The sequence below is a fragment of the Haliotis cracherodii genome, unplaced genomic scaffold, assembly GCF_022045235.1.
Source record: "Haliotis cracherodii isolate W230 unplaced genomic scaffold, xgHalCrac1.p SCAF_3, whole genome shotgun sequence".
NCBI lineage: Eukaryota > Metazoa > Mollusca > Gastropoda > Lepetellida > Haliotidae > Haliotis > Haliotis cracherodii.
In genome coordinates, this window is record NW_027266286.1 from 54,145,553 (window position 1) to 54,158,727 (window position 13,175).

Consider the following 13,175-nt stretch of genomic DNA (forward strand, 5'->3'; position numbering starts at 1 on the left):
CGGAGGAAGCACATATTATGATTCTGGGGAGTGCACAGAAATAATGCAACGTGATCGTTGCTATTTGTGACACCTGATCCGCCGAACAAATGGGAGGAACGGTGCTCCGCTGAATAAAAGCACGACAGGGCTTCAATACTGACATTTTGGGAACAGATCAAATTACCCAATTTTTTGCTATTATAATTGTATTTGTTATGCTATTTATCTGCCATGAAATCGGAGCGGTAGATAGACTAGCTGCGGCAGACATGTGGCGGGACCCGCTTGAAGTAATTTCCTTATGCAGACGGCAACACCCTAGCTGGAGGTGTCGGGTTACACCAATTCCAACATTCTCCCTGTCCCTAGACTAAGAGGCTATAGTGTTACAGCCAATTTCCACTCTGAATCAATAAGGACTGAGATTAATACACCACGGAAGACATCTGCAGGGGAGGGGCAGGCATTGCCGTTAAGGTAGGGGAGACCCGATATGGCTCTAGTTTGGTCGTCTGCCACCATTCTCCAGTTGCTACCTGAGGCCCTGCTATCGCCGGGGCCCATTGCGACTCCGTGACACCTATATATCTCTTTGAAAACCTCATCAATTTCTCTTTGAATTTTTCTTTGTATTCTATCAGTTTATGGTAGCAGTGTGTGTCAGGGTTACAGTTCCCCGCTAGTTGACGAGGCGACACTTCAAAGAGAAAGCCGTCCGCCTCTTAAGCTGATGAAATAAGCTTCTATCAGATGCTCGTCTGTTACAATAGCCACTGACTGTCTAATTGGAAAAATGAGAATGGGTCGTGAATAGGATCTAAATAGGGATCATTAATTAGCTAATAGCAATCAATTGATTGATAACTGATCATCTTTCAAGGTGGAGAGATCTGGGTCCGTAGAGGCGTTGTGGGGAAATGTTGACAAAGTTGTTAGTTTCTGACATTGAGAGGTCTATTGACCCTGCTAGGTCTCTTGACATCCCTGTAAGTGAATCCTGATCTGGTACAGTCTGGGGCAATGCCCATTTACCATCATTGAAGTAGCAGACAATTGCCAATTGTGTACCTCTCTACAGACACAGACAAAAGTAGCTTGCAATGATGGAGGGATGTTTTTGTTCTGGATTTTTCCAAAATGGAATACATTGTAGACTGTATTGCTGTGTAGGCGTTAAAGGGGAACTGTCTAATTCAGGTCTAGGACTAGATGATGTTATTACACTTTGTTTGAAACAGAGTGCTGTTTTGTAATTATGATAATCATTAACTTATAGATTCATAAGTGTTTCTGTTTTGTTTGTTGTTTAACATTGCACACAGCAATATTCCAGCTGTATGACGGCGATCTGTAAATAATCAAGTCTGGACCAAACAATCCAGTGATTGACATCATGACCTCAATCAATGCAATTGGGATATGATGACATACATGCATGAACCAAGTCAGCGAGCCTGGCCAACCAATCAGGTTAGTCACCTCTTACAACAAACATAGTCACTTTTTACAGCAAGCATGGGTTTTTGAAGACCTATTCTACCCTGGATCTTCATTGGTCAGATTCATATGCACTAGAATCAGATGGAATCAATATATGGAATCACATTTAGCTAGCCAAGTTCCCTTAAGACAGCTACCCTAATTTAAAGGAGAACTTTGTAGGGACTATATCTTCTTAAGGGCAGACTTTTTATGTCTTGGTTGCCAGATATTTAAAACTAATTTTCCACAAATTGGAACCATTAAATAATTGTGGTTAAAGTTCAAGGGTGAAATCATGGTCAAAATGGACATACAGATTTTGCTCTCTCTCCTTAAATCATTGACTGTAGCTTCACTCACTCAACCCACCCACTCGACCCGACAGGATCCGGGGTAGAATAGGTCTTCAAAAACCCTTGCTTGCCGTAAAAGGTGACTATGCTTGTCGTAGGAGGCGACTAACGGGATTGGGTGGTCAGGTCTCGCTGACTTGGTTGATGCATGTCATCAATCCCAATTTCGTGGATCAATGCTCATGATGTCAATCACTGGATTGTCTAGTCCAGACTCGATTACTTACAGACCGCCGTCATATAGCTGGAATATTGCTGAGTGCAGCGTTAGACAACGAACCAAACCAAAAACAACCCACCCACTCCCACCCATACACCCATGACAACACCCACCCACTCACTTCATTCACTTCACACCTATCACACATCATGATGACACATCAGCATCAAGTAGTTTCAATACTAATTTAGTCCACCCACTCATCCACAACACACCAACACCACTCACTTCACATCTATCACACATCAGCATCAAGTAGTTTCAATACTAATTTAGTCCACTCACTCATCCACAACACACCAACACCACTCACTTCACACCTATCACACATCAGCATCAAGTAGCTTCAATACTAATTTGACCGCCTCCGTGGTCTAGTGGTAGAGCGTCCGCCTGGAGATCCCCAGCTGCGTCATACCAAAAGATGTTAATAGATGGTACTTGTTGTTACCCTGTCTGGCGCTCGACATTAAGGGGCTAAAACAAGGACTGGTCGGCTCGGAGTCAGTATACTGTGTCTGAGTGGGGTATTCATGGTAAACTGCGGCATGGTATCTCAGTGGGCTAGCACTATAAATCGGCATCAGTCCGGACTAGTACAAGCAGCCACACACACACACACACACACACACACACACACACACACACACACACACACACACACACACACACACACATGCACGTCGCTATAATAAGTGCAATAATCTTGGACACGACGCCAAACCCCATTTCACCTCACCTCACCTCAATACTAATTTACTTCACTCACTCACTCATCCACAGCACACCAACACCACTCACTTCACACCTATCACACATCATGATGACACATCAGCATCAAGTGATTTCAATATTCCGTTTCTCCATCACCTGATATCTACTCTTCTGCACTCGTCACCAACACTTGTTACTCCTGTGCAAGTTTGTCCAGTGCTATTTGTTCCTCAGAATGTGACGTCTTGTGTGTCATGCTAGGAGAATGCAGAAATGAGGGAATAGGTTAAAAGGTTAAAATGTAAATCAACAAAAGAACATGTCAGACACATGAACTATTTGAAATATCATTATGTCAAATGGCATCATGTTTGCTCATAAGATACAGCCTCCTTAAACTTTACAAAAGGTATGAGACTTAAGATATCTACTGGAATTGTTTTCTGTGAAACTTGAACTGTCGTGTGGCGTGTCATATATTGGGGTGACACATATTCATAAATCTGTCACTGATATGAAGTGGTGCAGCTGAGAATCATACATTAAAACTGCCGAAGATAACACAGAAATTATTTGAGACAAGTGGAATTAATTAAGAATTTACTATCATTTGTGTGAGTTCATTGGAATATGAACCTTCAAAGGGCTAAACTGTGTGAACATTGGAACTTGCGACTAATCCAGATTAGGGCTAAGATGATCGTAACTCCTATACTAGAACATACACTTACGACAGTCGTAGCACTAAGATGATCATAACTTCCATACTTACACATAGACTTACGGCAATCGTAGCACTAAGATAATCGTAACTCCTATACTTTAACATAGACTTAGGACAATCGTAGCACTATGATTGCTTTGTGGACATTATTGATGAGGATTCTAGTGACATTGCTGTTAGGCCAGGCTTTTTTTATTTTTAGGATTACAGGTTTTTCAGCCCAAATTCAGGGTTGGAGGAGAAAAAAAAAGAAAAAAAGCCAGAAGCATTTTTCTAAATGCCTCTGGCATACTTTATGAACATATTTTGTGCTCAAAAGACTGCCATTTGGGACGATAAAGCCCCTTGTAACACTAAAAATTCTACCATTTACAACACGGACAGCTGTCAAGGGAGGCTATTCATGTTCGGCTTCGAGATCATCAAAGATTGATTATGTTTCTCTTTACTAGTTTACATAGTAAATTCATATGTTTTTTTATTAAAAGGTGATGATAACAAAAAAAATAACTGACCATGTGGCTATCGGCGGGAAAAACATTGATTTTTCTTTTTATATTTTCTCAAAAATTAGAATCGGTGGGTCCGTGAGCCTTAACAATGTTCCATCCCCCAAGTGAGGACCAGTTGTACAAGGCGCCACTATTCAGTCCAGAGACTGGTTACTCAGGCCACTATTCAGTCCAGAGCTGGGTTCCTCAGACCACTATTCATTGTCCAGAGCTGGGTTCCCCAGACCACTATTCACTGTCCAGAGCTGGGTTTCTCAGGCCACTATTCACTGTCCAGAGCTGGGTTCCTCTGACCACTATTCACTGTCCAGAGCTGGGTTCCCCAGACCACTATTTACTGTCCAGAGCTTGGTTCCTCAGGCCACTATTCACTGTCCAGAGCTGTGTTCCTCAGACCAATATTCACTGTCCAGAGCTGGGTTCCCCAGACCACTATTCACTGTCCAGAGCTGGTTTCCCCAGGCCACTATTCAGTCCAGAGCTGGGTTCCTCAGACCCCTGTTCACCGTCCAGAGCTGGGTTCCTCAAACCACTATTCACTGTCCAGAGCTGGTTTCCCCAGACCACTATTCTCTGTCCAGAGCTGGGTTCCTCAGACCCCTGTTCACTGTCCAGAGCTGGGTTCCTCAGGCCACTATTCACTGTCCAGAGCGGGGTTCCACAGACCACTATTCACTGTCCAAGGCTGGCCACTATTCACTGTCCAGAGCTGGGTTCCTCAGACCACTATTCACTGTCCAGAGCTGGGTTCCTCAGACCCCTGTTCACCGTCCAGAGCTGGGTTCCTCAGACCACTATTCACTGTCCAGAGCTGGCCACTATTCACTGTCCAGAGACAACCCCAGACTCACTCACTCACTCACTCACACATGGAACCCATCTTCAGGGTGGTGAAGCAAGGCAATTAGCTATGACCGAGCTACCAGGTCCCCGTTCCACTAAGCAATCATAGTGCTAAGATGATCATAACGCCCATACTTATGACAGTCATAGCGCTACACCTACCTGTGAAGATCTGGGGTAGAATAGGTCTTCAGCAACCCATGCTTGCCATAACAGGTGACTATGCTTGTCGAAAGAGGTGACTAATGGGATCGGTTGTTCTGGCTCGCTGACTAGGTTGATGCATGTCATTGATCCCAATTGTGTGGATTGATGTTCATGATGTCCATCAGTGGATTGTCTGACTTGATTATTTACATACCGCTGGCATACCACTGTCTTGATTATTGCTGAGTGTTGCGATAAACAACAAACAAACAAACAGTGCGATACAATCGCTTGATAGAACAGGGCCCAGAACATTTAGGTCAGTTCCTGTCAAACATTAGGTCAAAAGGATGACCAGTCTTACAGGTTATTTGTCTTTTTAAGTAGATGTTGATGTCACCAATGGCCACTAACTTTTGAAAACCCAACATAAAATTTCAATTAAATATAGTTGAGCATTGCACCTCGAAGCAAATACATTGTGATGTTGTTTAAGAAGTAACATTGCAGTCCGAGTTTTCATGACATATGATACAAGCACATTTTGAAATGATTGCAGGCATCAGACATTTCAACTCAATTTGAAGGAAATCTGAACCACTCCACAGACTTCAGAGAAAGACCCAGACAGGTATCCTGTTGCCCTCGGGGTATTTTTGTTTAGACATATTAAGAATGTGAATCCTAACTGTCAGACTGATCATAAAATAATAGTTAGTTTCTTGTTACACTTGCTTTAAGCACTGTCGTTACAGAGGTTTCCATGATACTATCCATTTCTAACACATTTGTAGGCTTCATAGGCCTTATTCTCACACATGCAAAACTTCATTACCGGTAGTCAAGGGTTTGTCACAATTTCGGTAATGGTTGTTTGGAAACAGAAGTTTACTGACTGTCTCGTCGATATATTGTTTTGATGGTGTTGATCTGATGTGAAACATCCTTTGCCATAATGACTTTGTGTTGTGCTGTGAGTCATATCTAGTTGTTGAGATCGGGAAAGTGGATTTGATATATAATTGTACTTTATTTGGAGCTTTTATGTTTTTTATATCAGGCCAGATTGATGTGATTTCTAATTTACAGAGTCTTTTGGTCAATACGCCCAAAGGATGTGATAAAACAATAGGATTTTGTCACATTTGACTTTAAAGTTATTTTCCTAAAAATGTCTTGAAAAGAAAGTTATTTACATAATAGAAAGTAAAGTGTTTAAAAATCATATTTTTAATAAGCATACAGGATTTTCATTCATTTTATCTCCGGGCAGATTTGTTTGCTGTTTGACACTTCACTCAGCAATGTTTCAGTTGTATCAGTAGCCTGAAAATAATCAAGTCTGGACCAGACAATCAACACAGTCAGGTACGATGCCCTGCAGTCAACCAAGTACCAAGTCAACAAGCCTGACCAACTGATCCATTTGGTCTCCTCTTACGATCGGCACAGGTTTCAGAGGACCAATTTTGATAAAATGGGGCTAAAACAACGACTGGTTGGTCAGCTTGGAGTCAGTATACTGTGTCTGTGTGGGGTATTCATGTTAAACTTTGTCTTGTTCACACACACACACACACACACACACACACACACACACACACACACACACACACACACACACACACACACACACACACACACACACACACACACATTCGACAAAAACAAGATAATATCTCATAGTCTCAATGAACAAATATAGAACTTGTACAATATTTAGCATGACTATTGTTTGAAAGAACTTAAGGGTTGCCGTTGGGCTGTTACTTAGTGTAAATTGATGATGTGAAACCAGAATATTGTTCATTTGTCCTTATGAATGTGACACTAATTACAATAAATCTCTTTTTGTATTGACACTTTTGTTATAAATCAGACTGACCATTATGTTCATGAGGTGTAGAGATTCTCTCTTCCGCTGTAATGTGCTGTATATATTATTTTAAGATAGCCTGCTTCAGATTTCATTTTTATTAATACCAGATATATAATGTCCTTTATGTTATAATATATAACTCTCAGAAATCAAGAGGCTTCAGAGAAGCAAGACAGAACCTGTCAAGTTTTCAGCCTGAAACCAATGACAGCAATCACAATATATATGGATTCTTCCTAGAATTTCATTGCTTCTTCAATTTTGATTAAAAAGAGGATACAGTTTTATGTAAGAAATATGAAGATTATCGAGTATCGAATTATAAAACTAGATAAGGATAACTAGAAAAAAATGGGTGATAGTTAGGAACATTTGATGTGTTTCATATTTGAATATGAATTTAATGTTCTGGTAAATGTCAGTTTCCCTCAAATAAATATTGTCAGTTAATAAATATTCTTCTTTCTTGCAAAAGACAGAATGTTTCTTTGTTAGGTTTGAAAATGTTCTCAAAATTTCAAATGAAATCAATCAACTCTATTCTGTATTAGGCCTTTGGTCCATGTACGAAAGTGTTGTTTACAAATAATATTTCTATACGAGTGAGTGGCAAACTAACATTTACCGTATTCAACGTAATAAGTGCCCCGCTCTAATAAGCGATATTTGCTAATATATTGGCTAGTGAACAACCCCAATTAGCACCCCTTCCGATTGATCAATGTTCACAAGACTTATTTATTCACGTACAATACGCACACGTGTGTTATATGCACCCTTTATTATGGGCAATTAAATTCTAGAAAAATATATTTGTCGTGCATAAACATTTCAGGCTGTCAGCATAAACCATGAACTTTATCTTTCAACTCTGTTTTTTTTCACCAAAATAATATTCTAATAAGAGCCCCCTATTTCTAATTTTGAGAGGGCCCTGGGCGCTTATTATATCGAATACGGTATCATTTGTCAGATATGTGACACTCTGTAGTATGAGGAACACACAGCAAATGCATCCTTTATATAGTTTCTGTAATTAATCCCAATACTTGGATTTAATACCAGATTTAATAATTTGTATTAAATAGTCCCTTTTAGCATGGAGGGATATCCTTGAGATATTTATGAGTGAGTGAGTGAGTTGGGTCTAACACTGCTTTTAACCGTATTCCAGTCATATCAAGGCCTATCAGCTTAATGTGGGAGGAAAGCCCGAAGTGATGCAGGCCTCAGATATTTACCACTTTGGTGAAACCCACGAGCACAGGTATTGTGCTGACAAACCTAGAAACATAATCGGGGCGAACCGGGATTCGAACCCACAATTATAGGTTTCTGGCGTGCCTAAGGGACTCAACTCAGCACAGCGAATTGCGGCGCCTTAGACGACTGGGCCACCTGTGCCCCCAGATATTTATGACGTAACTCTGCCTACACAGTACACTATATAATTATAATACTCATTTTCGTCAGCAGTGTAGTGACAGATGTTACATATTTTTAGGTGACAGGGTTCACCTTACCTTCGACCCACATTCAAATTAAGTGGATTATTAACAAAGTAATTCTATGTCTTGTTTGTTTGGATATGAGATTAACTACATAAGTTTCCATTGCCTTTGATTGCTTCAGACTTCTATACATATCCAACAATGAGCCTTTTTAGATGTGTGAAACTCAAGTTGTTTGCCAAGCTAGTTCTAAATTACATAAACATTTTATAGCATTGTTTAGGATATTTATTGTTTGACGTTTCTAATAACTTAAACACGTTTGTAATAACTTTGCAATAAGCTTCATTGTAAATATGATAAAATTGTCTTGTGTGAAACGCAAGTTGTTTGCCAAGCTAGTTCTAAATTACATAAAAGTTTTATAGCATTGTTTAGGATATCTATCATTTGATGTTTCTAATAACTTAAACTCGTATATGATAACTTTGCATAAAGGATCATTGTAAATATAAAGTTCTATTGGATATAAGAAAACAAATCCCGATATAGATAATAGCCTATGATTGCTCAGATGACTACTCTAATAGGTTGAGCACACTGTAATTGCATACCAAAGTTCATGTGGAAGTCATTAACAAGATTTAGAACTGAAACACAATATTTTCCCCCTCTACTTAATATTGCTGTATTTAAAAAAAAATCAAAAGAGGTTTCTCCTTCATTAATTTCTTGACATTTAATAAACTTGTAATCCAAGTGACCGCTATCCATGGATTTATGTAAGCGCACCACCCAAAGCCCAGTTAGGGAGTATAATGGGTTAAGCTTGCGGGCTAGCAGGCATGTAATCGGTGAAGCCAGTAAGGTAGACAGACACTCTCTGGGATGTACACCTCTCTCAATGTCGGGGAAATCCAAACCTCAGGCTGGTTCCCATTACTACAAGTTTAGTTAGCACATCCAAGGTAGATAAGATATATACATTGAAGCATCGACCTTCTGAGGTGGGGTGTCGGATTTCCACCATCTATTTCTGCCAACCTGGTGGAGCAAGCCAGAGTGCTGTTTGAAAGGGATACATGCAATGGGTGCTACCTGATAGCGAGATGAAACCCTGCCAAGTCTAGATTTGGTGCTACCTGACCCCCCTCTTCCTCTCCCCACTAAGCTCCCACCCCCCTCTTTACTCAGAGTTGTACATCCCTGATATTTTTCTTGTGTGAAGGTGCTTCTCATTTTTCTTGATGGTCGCAGTGATGGTCACTATTGAGGGTTGCAGTGGTGGTCACTATTGAGGGCTGCAGTGATGGTCACTATTGACGGTTGCAGTGATGGTCACCACTGAGGGTTGCAGTGATGGTCACTGTTGATGGTTGCAGTGATGCTCACCATTGAGGGTTGCAGTGATGGTCACTATTGAGTGTTGCAGTGATGGTCACCATTGATGGCTGCAGTGATGGTCACTATTTATGGTTGCATCGATGGTCACTATTGAGGGTTGCAGTGATGGTCACTATTGAGGGTTGCATTGATGGTCCCTATTGATGGTTGTAGTGATGGTCACTATTGAGGGTTGCAGTGATGGTCACTATTGATGGTTGCAGTGATGGTCACTATTGATGTTTGCAGTGATGGTCACTATTGATGGTTGCAGTGATGGTCACTATTGAGTGTTGCAGTGATGGTCACTATTGATGGTTGAATTGATGGTCACTATTGATGGTTGTAGTGATGGTCACTATTGATGGTTGCAGTGATGGTCACTATTGACGGTTGCAGTGATGGTCACTATTGATGGTTGCATTGATGGTCACTATTGATGTTTGCAGTGATGGTCACTATTGAGTGTTGCAGTGATGGTCACTATTGAGGGTTGCAGTGATGGTCACTATTGATGTTTGCAGTGATGGTCACTATTGATGGTTGCAGTGATGGTCACTATTGATGTTTGCAGTGATGGTCACTATTGAGGGTTGCAATGATGGTCACTATTGAGGGTTGCAGTGATGGTCACTATTGATGGTTGCATTGTTTGGTCACTATTGATGGTTGCATTGATGGTCACTATTGAGTGTTGCAGTGATGGTCACCATTGAGGGTTGCAGTCATGGTCACTATTGAGTGTTGCAGTGATGGTCACTATTGATTGTTGCAGTGATGGTCACTATTGATGTTTGTGGTGTTTTTCTATATTGTTTTTCGTGTCCACCTTCCAATGTGCTCTCCATTAAACCAGCTCCCACCCAGCCTTGCTCTATTACCTCCCCTTCATTGCTTCCCGTTTCCAGCATCACCATCAGCAGTCTGGCTTACTCTATCACTTCAGAGTGTTTAAAGGTGTGAGGTGAACTGGTTAAAATTCTTAAACTGTGCATATCATTTTGAGGTATTTTGCCTACACATTAATTCAAATACATGTTTTTGACAAGTATGTTGGATTCAAAACGAAATACCCAATCTCATTTGAAAATTGTTATGTCAGATGTTAAACAAACAAACAAACAAATACTGGTGCACTGGTTTTCCTATGTTTGTCAGCGATATTTATCAGCTGCTTCTTCAGTCTCTTTTCACTGCGATCTGTTTTTATGCAGAAACAGGTTCAATGTTTATCTATTCTTAAAATCAATCTATATATATTGAATATCTGTGCAGGGAGTGCCCTTTCTGAGATCATCTAAAAAAAAAAGATAAAGGTAATCTGATGTTGCACCTTTAAGACCCAGTCATCCCCTCCCCTGCGTTCCCCAACCTGTTTTCCTCCTCTGCATCCCCCATACCTATATCTACAGGTATCACTTACATGCTTATCTACCTCCTCAACATTTCAGGATGATGGAACCAGACCATATCTATTACCAGCTTTAAGCATTGTTTAGTTCTGAACTTCATGAAAGTCCAGCCTATCCTGTGTCACTGTGACTTGTGAAAAGGGTCTGTCTTTGATTCCTTAAATCCCTCTCTGTGCCCTGGACAGTGTGTAACACACATCCATCTGTCTGCTGCACATACATATCCATTTCAGTCAGAACACTTACTGAAGGCACTTGGTAACCCCAGGAACAAAACCGTCATGACATCTGCATCACATCTCTAAATAGAGCCACTGCCTCATTATCAGGGAAATTCTGAAGTCCATTTGATTCAGTGCACAAGCTCCACCTTAAGCATTGAGTATTTGCCATTTGAACAGGCCTCCACATTGTATATGTATGCAGGGAATGCATCTACGTCCATCTTGGTCTATTTAACTTTCCATGCTTCCTGGACGGACCTCGTCAAGGTTTTGCTCCTATATCCTGTCACCATTGTCCTAACAGCTAGACACTGCCATGCCAATCCTAAACACGATGGACACCCTACACCCACCCCCACCCTGTCTGCATGACAACCCCCATCCTACCTCCACCACCATCCTGTCTGCATGCTACCCCTGCATGACAACCCCCATCCTACCTCCACCACCATCCTGTCTGCATGCTACCCCTGCATGACAACCCCCATCCTACCTCCACCACCATCCTGTCTGCATGCTACCCCTGCATGACAACCCCCATCCTACCTCCACCACCATCCTGTCTGCATGCTACCCCTGCATGACAACCCCCATCCTACCTCCACCACCATCCTGTCTGCATGCTACCCCTGCATGACAACCCCTATCCTACCTCCACCACCATCCTGTCTGCATGCTACCCCTGCATGACAACCCCTATCCTACCTCCACCACCATCCTGTCTGCATGCTACCCCTGCATGACAACCCCCATCCTACCTCCACCACCATCCTGTCTGCATGCTACCCCTGCATGACAACCCCCATCCTACCTCCACCACCATCCTGTCTGCATGCTACCCCTGCATGACAACCCCCATCCTACCTCCACCACCATCCTGTCTGCATGCTACCCCTGCATGACAACCCCCATCCTACCTCCACCATCCTGTCTGCATGCTACCCTGCATGACAACCCCCATCCTACCTCCAACATCCTGTCTGCATGCTACCCTGCATGACAACCCCCATCCTACCTCCACCATCCTGTCTGCATGCTACCCTGCATGACAACCCCCATCCTACCTCCACCACCATCCTGTCTGTACACATACCCCTCCATCACAAACCCCATCCTACACCCACCACCATCCTGTCTGCATGCTACCCTGCATGACAACCCCCATCCTACCTCCACCACCATCCTGTCTGCATGCTACCCCTGCATGACAACCCCCATCCTACCTCCACCATCCTGTCTGCATGCTACCCTGCATGACAACCCCCATCCTACCTCCACCACCATCCTGTCTGTACACATACCCCTCCATCACAAACCCCATCCTACACCCACCACCATCCTGTCTGCATGCTACCCCTGCATGACAACCCCCATCCTACCTCCACCACCATCCTGTCTGCATGCTACCCTGCATGACAACCCCCATCCTACCTCCACCACCATCCTGTCTGTACACATACCCCTCCATCACAAACCCCATCCTACACCCACCACCATCCTGTCTGCATGCTACCCCTGCATGACAACCCCCATCCTACCTCCACCACCATCCTGTCTGCATGCTACCCCTGCATGACAACCCCCATCCTACCTCCACCACCATCCTGTCTGCATGCTACCCTGCATGACAACCCCCATCCTACCTCCACCACCATCCTGTCTGTACACATACCCCTGCATGACAACCCCCATCCTACCTCCACCACCATCCTGTCTGCATGCTACCCCTGCATGACAACTCCTGTCTGTACACATACCCCTCCATCACAAACCCCATCCTACACTCACTACCATCTTGTCTATACAGCTACCCTTCTATCATCCTATAACCTGCCACTGCCTCCACATT

The 13,175-nt window shown here is 42.6% G+C and overlaps 1 protein-coding gene across 2 annotated transcripts in view; it reads left to right on the forward strand.

Moving 5' to 3' along the window:
- The window catches only part of LOC139474284 (sine oculis-binding protein homolog), an 87,565-nt gene that overhangs the window by 25,290 nt on the left and 49,100 nt on the right, over positions 1 to 13,175 (forward strand). The window contains exon 1 of one of the 2 annotated variants that reach the window (XM_071257234.1): positions 375 to 459. The exons of the other annotated variant lie outside the window; for it this stretch is intronic. The gene's annotated coding sequence lies outside the window, so the exon portion shown is untranslated. Of the gene's footprint in view, positions 1 to 374; positions 460 to 13,175 lie in introns of those variants that run through there. 2 annotated transcript variants of the gene reach the window in all.